We start from the raw sequence: 21940 nt of genomic DNA, 5'->3' as shown, positions 1-21940 counted from the left end.
TAAAAACCGTTTGGAGTCTTTTAGAATTTTCAATTAAAGGAAACCATGAAATGATTATTCTTGCTGTACTTGGAGATAAGGCAATCAGATCCTTTTCCTTGAGTAAAGTAAGAGCAAGCAAGAGTAAAAGGCATACTCTTGTGGCTCTAAACCAAATTCCTGACCAATTTGATTTGATAGAAAAGTTAATAAACTTTGGAGGTCAATATTATAGAATTTTTCCAAAATGCATATTCAAGCCCAAGGATTACTTAAATCTCGTGTCAAATATCCCCCGTGGGGTCCTCAGCCTTGTCTTCGCTTTCTCTGGTATGAGGTGCATCTGTCTCTCACTGAGCTCTGGAAGTGTCTTCTTACACTGACTGTTCACTGAACTCCTTTCTTTGCTAATTGTCCTGTTGTGCTGTCCCTACTTCGGATTCTGTACACAGTAGCTGCAGAGCATACACTCCTAAAAATAAAAAAGTCAGGGATAGGGCTTAAGGTACTTGGCTGGAAGGCCAAAGGGCCTTGGTTCAATTCCCCAAGACCCACCTAAGCCAGATGCACAAGGGGGCACATGCATCTGGAGTTTGTTTGCAGCCACTAAAGGCCCTGACATGCCCATTTTCAGTTTCTCTCTTTCTGTCTCTTTCTCTCTCAAATTAATAAAATTATTCACTTAAAAAAATCAGGGACATATTTTGGGATCAATTATTGTTCTTCAACACATCCTTACACTGGAAGGAGATAAGATGATGCCCTTAGTAGGAACAATTTATTCAGCTAATTTACAACACAAAGGCTAAATTCAGTACTTAATAAGAGTAAAAAGCATAGTGTTGTGGCCTAAAGCAAAATTATACTATTCTTTAACAAGTTGATTTGATAGAAAAGTCAATAAATTTAATGTTCTTAACTTTTTAATTAATGAATGTCTGGGAGACCCCAAAGAAGCTAATTATGTGTGGTCTTTAATTTAATAATATTGAATTGGGAAGATGTAAAATTAGTTGATGTCCAAGTATCTGTTTGCAAGGACCAGCTAGTTTGTTAAGGTACTTGGCAAAATTGCTCTTTCCTACAAGTATCATTTGAAGCCAAGTTTCTATCTCTGTAGCTAAATATCTATAGGGCCTTGCCTCCTCCCCTTGGTCACTTGCTGAACCCGTCCCTTCCTTCACTTGTTTAACCCTGAGTTTATTCCTGTGATGCTATAGCTGAAAGAATGACATATTCACTGAGAGATTCAGATTCATAGAATGTGTGATTGAAAAATCTTATTCCATGTCATCTTTGGCATGAAAGGCACATTGTAAAATTTCATTCCTAATTTTGGGAAATATTTTGAAGTGAAATAAAAGCAGGCCAGCCTTTTACCCCATGTTTCCTCTAAATTTCGTAAGGGCACTATAATGATACAATCATTACTTCTGAAAGTGAAGAGATTTCAAGTCATGGAGAGTTAATCATGTGTAGAATAAATAATCTAGGTCCTTCAGGCTCTTTAACTCTTTCTTCCTAGATCAGCTGATAACCATATTCTCATGCCAGCATTTAGCAGTGGCTATCAAGCTAGGTTTTTAATTTTAATTTTAATTTTTGTGTATTTATTTGAGAGTGACAGACAGAGAGAGAAAGAGGGAGAGAGAGGGGGGTGGGGAGGAGAATGGGTGTTCCAGGGCCTCCAGCCACTGCAAACGAACTCCAGATGCAGTTGCCCCCCTGTGCATCTGGCTAATGTGAATCCTGGGGAATTGAGCCTCGAACTGGGGTCCTTAGGCTTCACAGGCAAGCGCTTAACCACTAAGCCATCTCTCCAGCCCTCAAGCTAAGTTTTTGAATCAGAAGGCAATTAAAACCATGCCATTACTTTAAACAGTCTGCATAGTAGACATTCTTTTTTTAAAATTTTTTTTGTTTATTTTTATTTATTTGAGAGCAACAGAGAGAGAGAGAGAGAGAGAGAGAGAGAGAGAGAGAGAGAGAGAGAGAATGGGAGTGCACCAGGGCCTCTAGCCACTGCAAACGAACTCCAGATGCATGCGCCCCCTTGTGCATCTGGCTAACGTGGGTCCTGGGGAATTGAGCCTCGAACCAGGGTCCTTAGGCTTCCTAGGCAGTGCTTCACCACTAAGCCATCTCTCCAACCCAGTAGACAATTTTTTAACTGTAATATCTATTTACCCAATTCCTCTCCCTATATCCAATGTACCCTGTTCCTTTTGATTAATTTTCACAAAATCTGAGAAAGTGCTCTTGTTCAGACAAATTAGTATCTTCCATACATATCTAGCAGGCAGTCTTACCTCGAGACAATCATATTTCTCTGTACATAATGAAGTGGCTTCCACTGTAACATTTCCGACACCAGAATTGTAAGATATATGTTTCTGATTTCTTTTATGAACCACTCAATCATAGCATTTTACTATAGCAGCCCAATAAATAAGACAAATAGATTGACTAAAGCAGACTGAGAAGTCTTACATGTCAAATTCTGTCAAGCTAGTAAATTGGAGAAAGTTTTATAAATATTACCAGACTCAGTTAGCCCAAGGTGGGAAATAATACCGCTGTTGCACACTTGATTTCAGAGTATTGCATTTATTTCTGAGCAAACATGAAAACTGCTAATACTATTATAATAACTTTCTTCTATATAGATTAAAAATTCAGCTATAAATAGTGCTAATTGTAAAGTCATGCTCAATGAATTTTCCGTATAATTGTCTATGTATGAAGTGTTGCAATCAATTTTAATATGTAAATAAGTCATACTTGTGTAACTAAATTTAACATGCCATGCATAGCAATAAGATTTATCCACACAAAGAAAGAGATATTGTAGAGTCATGCTTATAAAATAATATATTTCAGTCTAGTTTTGGTGATTTTTCACAATAGTATTTCTATGAATAAATAATAAAAAAATTTTTTTTTCCTCCTATGCTTCGCTCAGTTTTTTCTTTTTCAACATAGGGTCTCATTCTAGCCCAGGCTGACCTGGAATTCACTATGGAATCTCAGGTGGCCTCAAACTCTCTATGACCCTCCCACCTCTGCCGCCCAAGTGCTGGGATTAAAGGCATGCGCCACCACTCCTGGCTCAAATCATTTTTATAAATGAGAGTGAATTTGTAGTCTCTGAATTTTAAAAGATAATTCCCAGTGAATCTACTGGAAAAATCGATACTGACACTTATCCTTGGGACATGTGATGACAAGACTTTTGAGGCTTTGTTACCAAATTTGTGACTAAATTCTGGAACTATTTGGTCAGATGAGCAATTTAAGAAAGGCACCACTTCATAGCTTCATAGTATATTTGCCTATGGTTATCTAGGTATTAACACCTAGGGAGACTAGAAGATTCAAGCATTGCTAAGTTAGTATACAGAGATAGACCAGTATTACTGTCTGTAGCTATGCTTCTGTGAGAGGACGCAGCCCCGCTAAGACCTGAGGCCTGTAACTTTATGTAGACATATTTCCCAGGTGTACTCTCATAGTTTGACAATGTTAGAACTAATGTGGGAATGTTCTTTATGTAGTAATATGTGTGTATAATGTTTTCCAACCATATCAGTTTGATTTGAGCATCTGTAACTTTAAGTATAAGCATTAATAAAAAAATGATATCTACATTGTGAGTTGGCACAGAAAATCCTTTCTTTTTTCCATTTTGCAGTTGATAAATTGAGGTCTGAAGGTCAAATTTCTGATAGTTTCCAATTTTAAATAGAAGTGTTCCAGTTGCTATTTTGTAGGGTTGTTCTGAGATTTGAAATAAATAATATTGCACCTGTAAAACTTAATTCTGGTGTTCAGAGTCAAAAAGTTACTGTAGTTTTAGTTTTCTTTATTGTGTTATACAAATTTAAGTTCTAGGAACATGTTACTATATAGAAATGGCATTGCATACATATGGAAATTGAGTTTAATTTGCTTATTAAGTCCAATAAAACTATTATTAATAATAAAATTACTAATAGTTTTACTAGACTTAATTACATTAGTTGAAATATAACTGAAATAAATTTTGTTTGAAATATTAATAAAGTATAAATGAAACTTGATTCCCGGATTATTCATACCAAAACAATTTTCAAATATCTTCCAAAGGTCAGTGGACTAAAATATATACCTAATGTAGACATTGAAATCCTTTAATAAGAAGCTGTGTAAATCAATCACTGAAAAAGGAAAAAATGATAATCAACCTCAAGTACAATTATAAAGTAGTATAGAGTCAGATAACATTCCATTTGATATGGTATTAATACATTCATGTTTGATAATTATTCTGGAATTTATTAAGCTCTGGAAAACCTTGGTTATAATTTTAAATTTATATTTACTTAAAATTATATTTATTTAAATTTAAATTGAGTTTACTTCTTGCAATAAAATTTCTTGGCAATAACTACATTTCAGAGGACTTATTTACTTTTTGTATGTTGGCAGATAATTGAGTTAGTTTAGATTATCTGGAAGTGTATTTCTGTTTCTCCCCATATAATCTCATGATATTCAAAACATATTAAGCCCACAGCATTGTAATGATAATCTGGTATGCTGTTAATTAATTTAAAACAACATTTTGGCACAGTGTGAGTAATATATCATGAAGCTTCCCTAGTAATTAATATGTGTAAATCATTTAAGTTAAACACTATTTTATCCTTAGATTCTAAAATGGCACTTATAATTTCTTGTAGTATAATTATCATCAATTTCTTATCTATATTAATGGAGACTTTAGCTAAATCCATAAAACACTAGCCATGTATTTATCGATTTGGTGAGGTGAATGAAGTTGCTTATTTTTTTATATTTCTTTTTATAATACTATAGTTATTTCTGTTACTATGTTGTATAATTCATGTTTTCTATGATGATATTGATATGCCCATGGCTTGCTTCTGCCTTCATGTTAGAAAATAAGCCTCCTCAAGAAGCCAGGCTATTGTCCATATTTTTTGGATCTTTTCGGCTAGACTCATATTGTACTGATTTGGCTATAGGAATATCATTATTATCACACTAATGATTTGCCAAAATGCTTATTCCTTGTCTTCATCTTGTCCTTTCAGAACAACTTACTATATACCTGTCACTTTTCTTGGTGAAGAACAACATACAAACTATGAAAGAGAAAAAAAAATCCTTTTTGCATCAAATAAAAGGCAATAAAACATTTTCAGGGTTTGGAAGAAGCCCTGGTAATTAATGGCATTTGCTTGCAAAGCCTGTTGGCCTTTGTACAATTCTCCAGTGACTCACTTTATAAAGCCAGATGCATAAAGTATCAGAAGAGTCTGGTGTTCAATTTGTGATGCCAATAGATAAGCTTTTTTTTTTTTTTTTTTTTTCTATTGCTGAAGACACTATATGCAGCTGACCCATAAAATGGAACGGCATGGCTGGAAGCCAGGAGAGAGACGGATCCCCAGACAGTCAGCATATCTAGTGCCAGAAGTTGCTATATGGGTGAATGGGGGAAATGACCACTATCTTTCCAAGCAACTCATGGTCCAACCTACTTAGCAACAAATAACTGGTTGTGATGTCCACACAAGTACAAAAGTGGCACGCAGCCATGGTGGGGAACCAACTGCTCTTGACTTGACTAACTGATCCCCTCAGTGGTATGGGACCCATAGCTGGAGCTGGGGGAAAAAAAAAAAAAAAAGTAAGGGTTATTTCATTTGTCCTGGTGCTAACTTACTCTCCGTTGGAGAATCTGCTTCTCTTTTTCAGATAGATGCAGATCCTAAGGAGAGAGCCACCCCTTCATACCTCAAAAAGGCCCCGGCTGAAACTAAGGAAAACTGGCGAAACAAGCAAGGGTACTGTTTTCCTGATGAACTGGATACCAGCACAAGGGGGAAGGCGACCAACACAGAGCAAAATCAACGAGCCTCAGGGGCCCCCAACACCCCATCACTGAAGCAGACCAAAACTGAACCCAAAATGGCTCAGGGAAATTTTGCGGAAGAGGGGCGGAAAGAATGTCAGAGCCACATGTTGGGTCAGGATATGCAGAGACATTTATCATACCAATAACTGTGGGCTAACTCCACAATGCTTGACCCATATACCTCAACAAGGAGGGGCCAATGGGGAGGAGTAGGTCATGGATAAGCCTAATAATGGTACCAAACTGCCTGTATTTGCTGAATAGAAAACTAATAAAAAATAAAAATAAAAATAAAAAAACATGTAAATAGGCAATATATGATAAAATATGCAAAATATATCAAAACACAGAAAGATAAAATTGAATAAGTTTTAAATATTTTTACAAGTAAAATTCTCTATGAATATTAAATTTGGGAGATGGCATAAAAAGAAAATAAAATTCCAAATTTACATGCAATTTTTTAAATTTAATCTTTTCCTGAAAATTAGTGAACTCACATGTCAGGTAATGTATAGTCTTTCACAAACTTGTACATGCTTCTAATTCTAGCAGTGTTAACTAGGGGAACCATAAAGCCTTGTTAAAAGTAGTTAAGCAAGGCTAAAGATAATATTATAAAACAACTTCAAGAGTATAAAACTGCAATAATGGTAAGAAACTACTTAGCCATCCCAACCATATCTTTAAGCAACAAATAACTTTTCTCTGTGGCTGAACTGACAAGAAATTTTAAAGAAAAGAAATTAAACACACAAAAAAATATGATTATCGTTAAAAGACTTGCATCAATGATCACCTGAAGAAAGAAAACAAACCAAGTCACTTATATTCCCATACATCATGCAGAAATCAATAATACTGTCAGGAAAAGTGAATTTTGATCCTAGAGTTCCAGGGCACTCTATTTATAATTTTGAACCAGAAATCAACAGGCACACAATAAGTAAGTCACCAAAGAGATAGAGCCAGAAAAAGAAAACAGAGAATAGAATTAGAATTGCTTATAACTTATGAGTCATAAAGAGTAAAAGTAATTTAAAATATCCAACCATGATTATCTTGTTAAGGAAAAGAAGACACATATAATAATATTTGTAAAATTAGAAAATTATAAAGTGTAAGAGGAAATTTACAAATGGAATGCAAACTATTAAAGTGGAAATCAGGGAAATTAAAGGAAAAGTAGTACATATTTCTTAAGTAGAGTCACATATTTCTAAAGTACCCATTTCTCAATCATTGAAGAAGAAATAATCATACTTTGAGAGATGTTCTGAATTGTAGTAATAATACTACATAAACTGTTATAGAATAGAGTCAACACATATAATAAAATATAATAAAATAATAAAACAAAATACAATAAAATCTAATATGCTTGTAGAAGCATCTCTAATGAACTCAAAATTTTCCTGTAAATGTAAAATGTAAAAACATGCATAAAAACAAAATAAAATGAAACCAGAAAAGGTGACTTACCCTACATAAACATAAATATATGATCAAACTTTTCTCAAAATCTTCCATTCATATAATCTACAAAAAATTATGTAATTATAAGCAGCTCATTAAATAGAATATGTGAATATTATATACAGAATATTTTAGCTTAATTTATATGATATTACTATAAGTATAAATAAGTTTTGTATGAAAAGATATATAATTTATTTTTATTATATTATATATTATATATTGATATATGTGTATGTCCCACACAAGTCTTAGTAGACTGGGAATTATAGATACATATGAGTTTGTCCATACATATCTAGTGATAAGGTGATATTTGATAACAGACAATAAATGTTTGATAAAAGGATTTAAAGGATTAAATAGGAATTTCTATAATTGATAGAGCATTCAAATCATACATTTGGAAAACATCATGCTTTCTTGAGCAATTACTGAGAAAGTTTTCTTTGAGGTCAAGACGTACATTAAAATTTCAAGCCAAGCATCTGCCCCATATTTCAATAGTTGTAGAGAACTTTGACCAGCACACAAAGGCAAAAAATAAAAATAAGAATAAATATGGGATGGAGAGATCGCTCAGTGATTAAGGTGCTGGACTCTAGAGCCTAAGGATCCAATTCAATTCCCAAAGACCCATGTAAGCAAAATGCACAAAGTGGTGCATACATCTAGAGTTCTTTTGTGGTGCCTAGAGGCCCTGGTGCCCCATTATCTCTCTGTCTGCCTGTCTCTCTCTCTCTCTCTCTCTCTGTATGTGTCAAACAAATTAATAATAATAATAATAATAATAATAATAATAATAATAATAACCTGTGAAAGCCATCGACAGACTGCCAAAGGAGCCAACAGACTTGCATGGCTTTCTGGTGATTTTCTCATGTAGACAGAAGATGCTGTATACTCTACAATGGAGTGTAGGGTTAAGATGAAACTTTAATCTGAATTTCATTTGATCTTGCCTGGCTTGTTCCAGTAATCATCATCCGATTTTAGTCACTCAGAATCCAGACAGCCCACTTTTCTCTCATTCCATATGTATATATATAATTTTTTATTGCACAACTTAGTATGTGGACATATTGTAAATTGGTTGAATTCCCATCCCACCCAGGGTCCTACTCAGTAGGGAAACCGGAAATCACTGTAGTGAAATGAACTGATCAGTGGGTGATGGGATGGTATTGCCTCTCTCTGCCCTCTCTCCTTCAACATTCCCTGAGGGTTGGAGGGCATGCTGTAGGTCTCTTCTAGGGCTGAGCTCTTGGCAGCCTCTGATTTTCAGCTTTGATGCATTTTTGAGACTCCTCAGTGTCTATCACCATCTTCACAGAGAAGGTTGTCTGGCTAACAGCGAGAGCAGCCCTCACGTTTCATCCACCACTACCTCTACAGTTTCCTCTGAGCTGCTGGCAGGTGTGACGGAGATGACTCTTCCAGTGCTAGGTACTAGGCTTTCTCTTCCTCTCACTCCTTTTCGTGCAACACCCTCCACAAGCGGACTCTCCTGTGCCTTCTAAGCCAGTGGGGTCTGAGAGAACACACACAGCTTTCTCTGCCCTCTCCTCTTTTTACTGTCTCTCCTGCTGTCCTGATTCTTTTGTTGGTTTCTCTAGGGTGAGGTCACAGGATAGTAAACATGGAAGATCCTGGGTGGAAAGAACTTCACAATAACAGCTTGCTCTCCACTGGAGAATCTTTTTCAGAAAGCAGTAGGAACTGAAGACAGCCATAATCTACCAACAAGACAAAGACTGATAGCTGACTCCCTGAAAGGCCATGAACTATACTTTCCACAGCAGCTGGGGCCCAGGCAAAACCACAGAGGAGTTGATGAGATGAGCAAGTGTTTGCTTCTATGGCAAGCCTGACAATCTGCACCAGAGTGATGGACACACACCGAGGACACTCAAAATGCCCAAAGCAGAAATGCAGAATCTGCTGAGAACTCAGCATTGAAGTATTCTTAAAGTACACCCACCAAGGCTCAGGGAAGTTCGCAGAAGAGGTGGTGGAAAGAATGTGAGAGCCACAGGGTGGGAAGGATTATCCCGTGACATAGCCCTCTCCACCATGACGGACTTCTGCTCTCACACTTCATAACCCACAACGCCATGGCGAATCCTCAAAATCCCATTAGTGGTGGTCCTCAGTGGGATGGAGGATGGAGGAGGGAAAACAATGGTATGGTGTGTCCACACAAAATTTCTACCTAATTAAATAAGAAACTTGAAAAAAAGAATCTTGTCTTTAGACGATGATTGCTAAGCATTCCAGCCCACTTCTCACTAGAGTGTCTCACAAGTGAATCAACATCAGTCCTTGCCCCCGGTTCCCTTAGGATATTCACACCAAGTCTTCCAGGGATGCTTAAATGTTCCTTCCATTTGTGTGTGGGTTGAGGGGAGTAACATTCCCCACTTTTCTTCTTTTCAGAAGAGAGATGGCACATGAGTCCATTCTGTGCTTCGCTCCATGGTAACACACAATATTGCCCTTCTAATAGGTTTCAATCTTAGATGTGGATGATAAGCTAATGGAAGGATTTGTTTGGGGGCTCATTGTTGCTAGTCTTGGATGGACTACTGATTTCTACTCTTCTGTTTGGAGACCTAAGGTGAATAGCCAAAACAGAAAGGCTCATATTTTAAGGCCTCGTTGGAAAGTTACTACAAGTATTTCAGAGTTTTAGGAGGATGGGGTTCAGAATTTTTTTTTTTTTGGAAACTTATTGTACTTATTCCTATCTTTTGTGATCATGCCTCTGAAATTTCATTACATTTTTTTAGAATGTAGTAACCTTTTGTTTTAGCAATGCCAAATATATGTCTCACTTTTATAGTAATTTGTATTAAATAAAATGGGCAAGATATAATTTTTTCTCCTTCATAGAGTACAAAATTTAAAATTTCAATTTTATTTAAAGAAAATGTGCATATTGTTCTTGCAGCTTAATCAGCATATTTCCCAATATAAAAGTAAGAAAAATACATTGCTATTTTTCATATTAATAAAAACACTGAAGAATGTTTTTGGAACATGCTGTTACTTCCTAGCTATTTTTCAGTGGGAAATTTTCATGTTTGAGTAGAAATAACTTTAGTGAAATGTGTATTTATAAATCAAACTAAGAAGATGGTCACTTCTGTTCATTTTAAGGACCTGATGTTCTTTCTTACTTGTTCAATAATAAAATATACTGCTTCTTCCTAAGATACTGGTCTTGGGAGCTGAACATATTATTCCTCTAAAATCAGAGCTTTGTTTAGCCAAGCTTGAAGGTGATCTCTAATGCAGATCACATTGAACAAAAGAGACTATGTCATTTCTATTAACTGGTATTGAAGTGGACATGATGATGCATGCAGGTTTATAATCTCAGCAGCAAGGTGATGGAGGCAGGAGGGTATGGAGCTGAAGCCATCTAGTCTCAAAGTTAAAGAAACTTAAAAAAGGTGTGCAAAATACACATAGGTAGTAGGAATAAATTGTTAACATTGCCTCTGTCTAGAGTTATAATTTATACCTAGAATATGAACAATCTGCTACAAAGCTATAATTGATCAGAATGAAAACTCCACACAAGCCATACTTTTAAGTCATGAAAAATTGAAAGCAATACTGGATAAATGACAAAAGAAAAATAGGATCTTTTAAAATTTTCATTCAGAAGTAATTAAAACAGTTTATGGTAGATCAAAAGACTATTATGAGATGAGATTTGTGCGTTAACATCAACTTGCAGTCTGTGAGTGAGCAGCAAGTATGAGGCCCACATGGCGTGGGCATCAGTGTGGGGAAATGCAGGGGAAAGTAAATGTATGTTTGATAGAACTGACAGAAGGAGACGCAACAATAGCCTAAATGCTTCATGAACAAGTCCAGCCAGTTCAGTTGAGAATATCTCCTGAAACTGAGAAGCATTGGCAGAAGGTCAATGTTGATGAAAGCAAAGTCCCCGGTACAAATATTTACACTGAATAAAGACTGACTACCCAGGACTAACTTCTGATAGGGCCTCTCAGAAAGGAGAAATCAGTAACTATGAGACGAGAGAAAGAGCAAGAATGAATCATGTATTGATTATCCTCACTGTCATAAGTGGAGATTCTAACACCCTACATTAGGGAACATTAAGAGTGATGGCTTAAGTGATTAAAGTGCTTGCCAGTGAAGCCAAAGGACCTGTGGTTTGATTCCCCAGTATCCATGAAAGCCAGATGCACAAGGAGGTACGTGAGTCTGCTCAATGATATATAATTATAGGATGCAAACATTAAAGATATGTATGATGAAATTATTATTTTGGTGTCCAGCAGAAACATGGTATTAGGATAACAAATATTTAGGACATTTGGACTAGCTGAGAAAGTGCTATTAATTCTGATAGAGAAGATTTTGGATGATAGTTAAAGGATTTGTCTGATATGTGTATTAAACAAAATATTATATATATATTAAAATATATATGATACATTTTTTGTTGTTTCCTGCCTAAGTATCTTTAAAGCTAATACCAACCCAAAGTTTTGAGGGAAATGGGAATATAGGTTAATAGTGTCAGTCAGTGTCCACATCATAGCTTGTGTTCTGCTTCTGAATGCAGTTGTTCAGCTAAAACTTTAGGATTTCATTTGGGTGAAATCAAGCAAACAAATAAATAAAACTAACCCTGCTTTTTCTAAAAATGTCTTTCTAAAGTGAAATGAAGATTGGGAAATCATACAGATAAAATGATTTAAATATTACCTTCATTACTAGAAATTCATTAGGAGAATATGTATTAGAAATTAAGTGAACACCTAACTCTTTACTCTTTAATAATACTGGTATACATCCCTAGATACTATCTATCTGTCTATCTGAGTATCTATCATCTATCTATCTGTCTATCTATCTGTCTATCTATCTATCTATCTATCTATCTATCTATCTATCTATCTATCATCTATCTTCTATCTACATACCTACTTACTATCTGTTTACCTATCATCTATCTATGCACATATTTCATATGAAGGTATAGCAGTTATGTTCTTGTTTCCAGGACAAAACACTTGATCAGGAGCAGTTTCTTGGAGCAAATGATTTATTTCTGGCTTTTTGTATGTGTGTGTGTGTGGGGGGGGTGCTTCATCACAGAGAAGAAAGCATGGCAATCGTGTCAATTTCCAATGTCTTCAAATAAAGGAGTTGTTGTCAATGTCAGTATCCGTGAGAGCAGGCTGAGTAAACTAGCCCTGAACACACACAGGGATAGATTAATAACTTGAAGACCCATTGCCAGAAACACACCTCCTCCCGCAAGGTTTCATTTCCTGAAGTCTCCACCAGCTGAGGATCAAGTGGGAGGTTTAATCACAAATACCAGAGACTATGGGGGACATTTGACATCCATGCCCCCACAGCTAGCTTATTTTGCTGAGAGAAAATATTAGCTTACTTTTATATGTCTATTTTGAATCTGACCAGCCAGGGAAAGGCATATAAGGACTCAGGAAGAAGACATGTAGGCATTACTTCAACATACATTCCTTAACATGGAAATGAGGCCCAAGAGAAAATTATGTTATAGAAAAGCACACACTTGTGTGTGTTTGTAAAGTCAAGCTGATAACCACCCTCCTTTGTTGGGCATTTATTATTGCTCCACTTTTACATGAGAGTGACATCTTTGTCCTGTGCTCAAGCTTCTTTATTTTACCTCTGGTAGATTTGTTGCCTTACAGGAAACAAAATCATTATTTGTGGAAGTTGCTGTCAATACAACCGAACAGGGCTGCCTTTGAATTTAAGATCTCATACTGTGAAACTTTCTTTTTCAGATTCAATCTGGTGTAGCAAAGAATCATGTAAAATAATTTAAAACTCCACATTGTGGAAAATAGAGTAACCTGAGCGTTTGATAGAGAATCTGTTTTTCTCAATAGCATATTTTAGGAGAAGATTAAGCCTACAGTGAGCACACCAAAACTGCAGCGATGGGAATTTTCTCAACTATCATGGTGCACTAAACTCATTCTACATCCCCACAGATCGCTTTAACAGTTTACTAAAGCATGTTAGTTGATTTACTTCCCTGCATCTTCTATCAAGTTTCTTTTGTCTTTTGCACTCTAGCAGCACATAGAATAACTATATGTGATTCAGCCTGTTCCTGTCCCTTTGTGTGTACACATCTGTATTGATGAATAATAGGTGAATTGATGAAAAATAGATTTCTTCCTTATGTACCTATTTATCTAGTTAACTAACTTCTTCTTCCCCTCTCCTTCTTATCTCCCTCACTCTAATCCTTCCTCTCTTCTTCCTTTCTTTATTTTTTAGAAGATGCTGACTGTACCCATAGACTTATGCTGCCTAACCTATACTAGTGAGAAATGTCCATACCCCTCAGTTCTTCATTTCTGAGAAGAAATTAAAAACTAGCACCATTTAGAAGGGATTTTTTGTATAATTCTATAATTTGACAATTTTCATAGTTCCGAATTCCCCACTGACAATTCTGTGGTTAATGCCTGGGTGAATTGTAACTATTTTATTTTTGTGCATAAATATTAATTTTCTTTACATCCCATTCTATTTCCAGTTTAGTCTTTGTGCATTCCATCTCTCTTAGTCTAAAGAATTCTAGAAGGCAGGTACAAAGAAAAAAAAAACAAACATGAAGATGATAAGTAAAGATGGCAGGGCAGGGAATGGAACTGCAAATAAATGCTGGAAGTATTTGATTTAAATGTGTGCAAAGGTTTTTAAAATTCAGGTTTTCAATTGCTCATTTGTTTGAAGACATAGGAAATAGAACTTTCTTTTTTAAATAGATGCATGAGGAAAACATTGAGTATTAGACATAGCTATGTATCTGCTGTGGAACAAAAAATAAAGCAAATTTTCACATAGCACACAACTTGTTATAATAAAATGCTGTTTATTTTTAAAACTTTCTACATAGTTGTAGAAAAGCAGAAGAAAACCATATGGAGTACCAAAGAAAAAGAGATATTAGCTAAAACAGGAAGAGAGTAAAGTTATATGAGATAGAAAATAAAATCACACAAAGCACTTCCAGGCTTACTACAAGATGCTATCTGTCTTAACCAGCTTGGTCTGCTCTCTGAAAGTCATTAAGAAGTGGCTGTTAATTGAATAATAAAAGTTCAGAACATAATGGTATTCTGTTTAAAAGATAATGTAAGAGAAATTATAAAATTGATGGCAAATTATATTCAGTGTCAAATTAGCCTAACCTATACACTGTAAAAGCATATTCAAATCCATGGTTAAAATGCCTGTTTTTGAGTCACCTACAAAAGAACTTGGTATTATGTGAGAGCCTTCTTTTCCCTGACATCCAAGATTTTATAATATAACAACAGTTATAATTAATTCAAGACATCACCATACTGTGATCATTGATTTACGCATCTACAAAACCCTTTATCCACAGAACATTTAAAATTTCTGTGTACAGAAGCCAGTATCTTTGATGGTGTGTATATTTTTGGGCCAATGGAACATGTATCCTTCCATAAGATATTTTACTTTTTGCTCTGCTAACAATCATCCCCTATACCATAATTAACTTATAAATATATCAGTCTCTTACAATAGAAAAAAAATAAATTTATGTCCTCCAATGACTCTTTAAAGTAAAGCCTGGATCCAATAGCTATAATGTGAACTATTGTGCTGACCACGTGGATAAGATCAACATCATTGCTAAATATTGAATGGCAGAAATACTAAGGTGTTATGTGATTGCTTTCAATTATTTCTTTTCTCCTTTTATTGTAATTTTTGGGGTTTTTTAAACCCCCACTTTCTTGGGGATTTAGGGAATAGGGATTATGGATGTAATATTCAGGATAAAATGGGTTTAATTGGAATCAAGAGAAGCAGATAGAGGATGGTGTGGAGTGGGAGGAGGGTTAATTAAACGACCAAGCCATATGGGTACCTAATTCTTTGTTAGGTAATTGAAAATATATGTTAAAAAGAGTGAGAGAGTTTGGGCCTAAGTTTCTCTGTGGGGCTGGTTAATTCTGTGCCCACAAGACATAGGTTGTTAAAGAAAGAAAAAAAAAATAGAGCCAGAATTTGAATACCAATATTGCCAGTCAGGCAGGACTCTGAGGCCTTCAAACCATTATGGGCTATGACCAAAGCTCTTGTTTGACCATCAGAACTAAATAGTAAGAACCTGTTGATGAAGATATGCAGGGCACTTAGAATTTAAACCAGAGAAAATCTGGAAGTCTATTACTTGTTGACTGACCATGATAGTACTGGAAAGAACTATAAAGCCAGATTGGGAGAAAAGTCACAATCATTTTTAAAAAAAAAAAATTATTATTTATTTATTTGAGAGTGACAGACAAAGAAATAGGGAGAGAGAGAGAGAGAGAGAGAGAGAGAGAGAGAGAGAGAGGGAGAATGGGTGCACCGGGGCTTCTAGCCACTGCAAACAAACTCCAGACACATGCGCCCCCTTGTGCATCTGGCTAACGTGGGTCCTGGGGAATTGAGCCTTGAACCGGGGTCCTTAGGTTTCACAGGCAAGCGCTTAACCACTAAGCCATCTCTAGAGCCCAGAAATTGCAATCTTAACCAGAGGCATAACTGGCCACCAAGGCAATCTGTGTCCATTAGTGTAATAGTGGTAAGTGTGATATAGAGGTAACCGTCTTCTCTTTAATTGGATTTGAAGCCCACTCCACAGTAGGCAATTCATATTTGACTTCGCAAACACAGTCAAAAGCCTATAAGTCAGAATGTCACAAGGCCCGAGGGGAGGAGTCTGACTTATTACTGTTTGGCTTCATGGATATATGATGCTTAACAAATTGTCTTATCAACACTCATGTTTGTGTCTATGTATTAGGGATAATTTTTCTTTTGACTTGAGAAGTTTCTCTTTTCAGGTATTGAATACTGCTGGGAGAATCAGGACTCATCAAAGTACTTCATGGAAATGACCTTTGAGTGTTCAGTACTTAATGGGACATTTCTATCACACCCTCCAATGGGTCATGGACTACAAGGGAAGAAATGGGAGTAAGAATGTAAGAGCCTAAGGATAAGGGTGAGTGCTGGCGAACATAGTCTTCCAAACACAAGGTGGTCTTGCATTCATACGTCACAGTGATCATCATTATATGCACAATACCTGCACTATGTTAGACCCAACAACAGGTTGCTGTAGATGGTGGAGGAAGAGGAAAAAATAATTTTACCAAAGACTTAAATGTAGACGAGGGAATAGTGGGAAGGAAGTGAGGTGGGAGACAAAGGAGGAAAGAGGAATGGGTTTTCATAAATTTTTAAATAAAGCTTTTAGGTTTTATTTACATTTAAAAATATCTTAGGCCTGGAGAGATGGCTGAGAGGTACCCATGAAAGCCAGATGCATAGGTGGCATTTGTGTCTGGAGTTTGTTTGAAATGGCTGTAGGCCCTGGCACATCCATTGCCATTCTTTTTGTCTTTCTTTTCTCTATCATTCTCTGCTTGAAAATAAACAAATAAAAATATTAAAAAAAAATCTTTGACTGTAAAATAAAATGGCTCAGCTGTTAAAGGTGCTTGCTTGCAAAGCCTAAATATCCGGATATGATTCCCCAGCGCCCAGTAAAGCAAGATGCACAAAGTGGCACATGTGTTTGAAATTTGTTTTCTCTCTCCCTCCCTCTTTCTCGCACTGTCTCTCTCTCTCTCTCCTTGAAAAAAAGTAACTAAAATTATTTGTAAAATGTCTCAAGAGCTAGAGAGAGGGCTCACTGGTGAAATGTGCAGAAGCATAAGGGCTTGAGGGAGGCTAAAACTTACTGAAGAGCTTCACCCCCATACAAACAGAGGGGTTTGACCACACATGTCGATAACCCTTGTCCCCCAAAGGGGAGTGTGCACTAGGAAATTATCCCAGCTCACAAAAACAGCAAGCTCTGGTACCAGGAAAAGACTCCAACCCAAAACAAGAATGAGCAGAAAAGTGAATGGGCCGGTCGCCCAGCATTCTGCTCCTCATACCTCTACAGGTGAGCAGTCCTCCTGCCTTGCTACATATGGACACCTCGCTTGCTGCAAGGACGTACACACGTGCATACACAACACACTGCACAAACACACATGCACGTGCACACTCACACACCACCACCTCAGCATTACACAAACATACACACAAGCAAAAATGAAAGTTCTTAAATTAAAGAAAATACTAATTAATTTTTTTCTTTCTTTAAAATAAAAGTAATACATGATTTTGGGGTCCAGGAAGGACTTACGAACCCCAACTTTTGGGCCCTCATTTTTATTACCAAAAAAATTGAGAAACTGGGCTGGAGAGATGGCGTAGCGGTTAAGCGCTTGCCTGTGAAGCCTAAGGACCCCGGTTCGAGGCTCGGTTCCCCAGGTCCCACGTTAGCCAGATGCACAAGGGGGCGCACGCGTCCGGAGTTCGTTTGCAGAGGCTGGAAGCCCTGGCGCGCCCATTCTCTCTCTCTCCCTCTACCTGCCTTTCTCTCTGTGTCTGTCACTCTCAAATAAATAAATAAAATTTAAAAAAATTGAGAAACCATACTCTAAAGTATATGTTATGAATTATTGAATTTATTTTGGGAGAAGATATGCATTTCAAGTTTTATTTAGGGAGGAATTAGGATCCATGGAGGAGACTAGCTGAAAGACCCATCCTACTGATATATTTTAAGCATAACTTTGAGGTGAAGAAGGCAAACCCAAAATAATTGATATTGTGTGGTTAGATTTATGTGGCTTTCTTTCTTTCTTTTTTTAAAATTAGTTTTGTACTTGGTTAACACAGTCAAGTTGGTACCATTGTTAGCCTTCTCCCTGGCCGCCCCCTCTGCAGGGACCCTCCTTGTTATGGACTATGGGTCTTGCATTTTGGGGTTAGCCATCAGTTATGGGTAGGAGGAAATGTCTCTGGGTGTCATGACCTAATGTGTGGCTCTGACATTCTTTCCACCCCCTCTTCCATAAATTTCCCTGAGCCATGTTGGGTTCATTTTAGGTCTGCTTCACTGATGAGATCTTGGGAGTCTCTGTAAATATGGTTTGGTAGGAATTGATTGTTCTCTGTGTCTATCTCCATTGTGAAGGTTTCCCAAAAGAAGACAGATTTCTGTCAAAGTACTTGATGATCCACCAATGATTAGTGGTAAGACCCTACTGCTGAAGACACAATTTGCTGTTGGCACTTAACACGGAGTGACATGGCCGGAAGCTGGAAGAGAGCTAATCCCCAGGCAGTTAGCGCATCTAGTTCCAGAAGGTGCTACATGAGCCAGTGGGGGAACATTATTAATATCTGTCCAGGCAACTCATGGCCTAAGCTACTCAGCAGCAATAGTCATGCACAGCCATGGTGGGAAACCAACTGCTCTTGATTTGGCTAACTGATCTGCTCAGTGGAACAGAACCCATAGCTGGAGCTGGGAAACAAGTCAGAATCACATCCAAAGATTTACATGGTTTGTGAGGTAGAAAACATATCTAGGATATTAGAAATTAAGGTTAAAATTACCCTTAGCAGGGGAGTGGATGCACACACAGGTGGCCTTAAGGATGTGGACTATGTTCTGTAACTTGAAGTTTTTGGCTGTTTATGTGCTTATTCATTTTGCTCCAATTAAATGTTTCAATAAATCACTAATTGTCCTACTAATCTGGACATAGGAGAAAATTCAATTTGCAGTTCGGCATGTCCCAGTGTATTTGTGATCCTGCCAATGAAACAAAATAAAATGGCTTTCATTGACAGACGCACTGTAGGCTTCATCAGTGTCTCACTAGTCAAATGTCATGATTTTGATAAAAATTACTAAAGACTCTAGCTTGATATGCTTTGTACTTAAGTTTTGTGACTTGCACCTTGTTGCTTGATGTAATGATCTTTCTGGACATTTTTTATTTGCGTGCTTTTTTTCATACTTGAGTTCTAACTATGCGTGATGTTTAACTTATGACTAGCATGAAAACTCTTTTGTTCTATGTCTTTAGTACAATATATATCCCTGGGCTGTGTCTTCAGGTAATCCTTCTTTACACAACACAGTCTCAACATTTGACATCTCATGGTAGCGCTGTCATGAAGACGTTCCAGCCCCTTGCATTATCTTGACAACACCCCCTTGGCACTTGGAGAGGCCCTTCCTTCTATCAAGTGGGAAACTTTGATAACATTCTGCTGGAAAGTATATAAAACATTTTCTAGTTGAATTTATATTTTTATCTTATCAATCAAGCATTATGCCTTAAAGATAAATGAAAACATATCATTTAAAACTTTGAAGACTTTATCCATGTTAGGTGTTGATAGTAAACTCTTTTGTATCACTCTTTTCCATGTAAGTTCTCTTATCCTCTGAAGTGTACTATTATATTTTAGTATGTCATTACCTTAATTAAATTAAACTCAGCCGGGCATGGTGGCACACGCCTTTAATCCCAGCACATGGGAGGCAGAGGTAGGAGGATCTCTATGAGTTCAAGGCCGCTCTGAGGCTTCATAGTGAATTCCAGGTCAGCCTGGGCTAATGTGAGACCCTACCTCGAAAAACCAAAAAAAAAAAAAAAAAAAAAAAAAATTAAACTCAGTTAACAACTAATAATTATTTATTAGATAGTAAGAAAGGTAGAAGGAAGTAAAGGATATTAACAATAAACATAAAATGTTACTTTGGCTAGTTTTTTTCATTGAAACTTTGGTCAGAAGACAAACATGAAATAATTAAGTTTCTTTTGTTTGTTTGTTTTTCTGTTTTTTCAAGGTAGGGTTTCACTTTAGCCCAGGCTGACCTGGAGTTCACTATGGAGTCTCAGGGTATTCTTGAACTCATGGCAATACTCCGACCTCTGCCTCCCAAGTGCTGGCATTAAAGGAGTTCACTACCACACCTGGCTAATTAAGGTATTTTTTAAATATTTATTTATTTAGGAGAGAGAGAGAATGGGCACAGCAGGGTCTCTAGCCACTGCAAATGAACTCTAAACTCTTAACTCATGCCGCACATTTTGCATCTGGCTTACTTGGGTCCTGGGGAATAGAATATGTGTTCTTAGGGTTCACAGTCAAGAGCTTGAACTGCTAATCCATCTCTCCAGCCCTAGGATTTTACATGTAAATGAAAATCAATCAATCATACGTGACCATAGTATGGGGGAAACCAATGTCATAATACCTCAATACTAGTAACATTTCAATCAGATAATTCATGTGTGTGTGTGTGTTAATATTCTAAGTATGCTGAAATGCATTTTGCATCATCCATTCCTCATTCCTCATGTTTACAGCTACTAACAGCATGTAGTCCCAGGTTGGGACAAGTAAACATATTTGTTCACATCATCACCTGTTAGGCATTTCCCCACTTGATAATCACTCCTGCCACATAGTAAATGTTTTCTCCTCCAGACATAGTAACTGTCTAGAATATCCTTTGCACAGTGAGTTATCTTCCCAATGTACTTTATATATTCATAACACTTCTCTAAAATTCCACTAACAATAATCTATTACTTAATAAATAAAGATTATGCCTCTGATCATGACATTTAAGGCTCTCATTTCAACCCTAACATACCTCTCTGCTCTTGACATCAAAGGCGTGTTTATCTTTAGTAAGTCACTTATTACTTCTCAAATTCCTTTATGACATTTTAGGCATGTAAATTAATCATTTATTTATTTTTTTCTTCTGTTTCAGGGGAGAGCTCTAATGCAGTCCCTTAAGTTTCCCTCATTTGTGGAAATCACAGGGGTCAAGCACAACCTGAGAGAAATGGATAATCCTTGTCCTGGGAAAACCACATTCCTGATCATGGTATCTCCCCTGCCAGATAAGTATAATTATTCATTTATTTTTAATATTATTTCCCTCAACACTTTGTTTTTTTAACAGTAACTTTTTCAAAATATATTTTTAGAGGGAGACAGAGAGAGAGAGAGAGAGAGAGAGAGAGAGAGAATGAGAGAGAGGGAAAGAGGCACATAGAGAGAGGCAGAATGGGCATCCCAGGACCTTCAGCTACTGAAAACAAACTCCAGATGCATGTGCCATGTTGTACATCTGGCTTACATAGGTATTGAGGAATCAAATCTGGGTCGTTTGACTTTGCAGGCAAGTGCCTTAACTGCTAAGCCATCCCTCCATCGCAACACTTTGTTTTCACAGGAATACCTTTTATTTCATATGATACCCTTGCACACATATTCCCCATTAATGTATGATGTCTTCCTATGCCTTACTTTGTTAAGCTTTGCTCTATTCCAGTGACAAGCTAAATGGTCTTCACATAATACATATTTAATGTTGTAAAAAAAAAAGGCACATTACTAAAATAGCTTGGAAATTTGGAGTAGTTATTGTGTTTTAGGTTCTGCCCTAGTAATGGAACAAATAATTGATTATCTTTGAAAAAAATTCAGGCCTAGTTTTTGTAGTACTAAATTAGATGGACAATTAAATTAAATTAGATAGATGGATAATATAAACTATATTTAAAAGCAATGAACTCAGATCTGTACCATAAAAAAAACTAACAA

At 36.6% G+C, this 21940-nt stretch overlaps 1 pseudogene; it reads right to left on the bottom strand.

The window, feature by feature from the left end:
- Positions 1-21107: 21107 nt before the first annotated feature.
- On the bottom strand, positions 21108-21242 carry LOC123456178 (annotated as a pseudogene).
- Between the last annotated feature and the right edge of the window lie 698 nt (positions 21243-21940).

Source organism: Jaculus jaculus, chromosome 19, assembly GCF_020740685.1.
Source record: "Jaculus jaculus isolate mJacJac1 chromosome 19, mJacJac1.mat.Y.cur, whole genome shotgun sequence".
In the NCBI taxonomy this organism is placed as follows: Eukaryota; Metazoa; Chordata; class Mammalia; order Rodentia; family Dipodidae; genus Jaculus; species Jaculus jaculus.
This window is presented reverse-complemented; position numbering and strand designations above follow the sequence as displayed.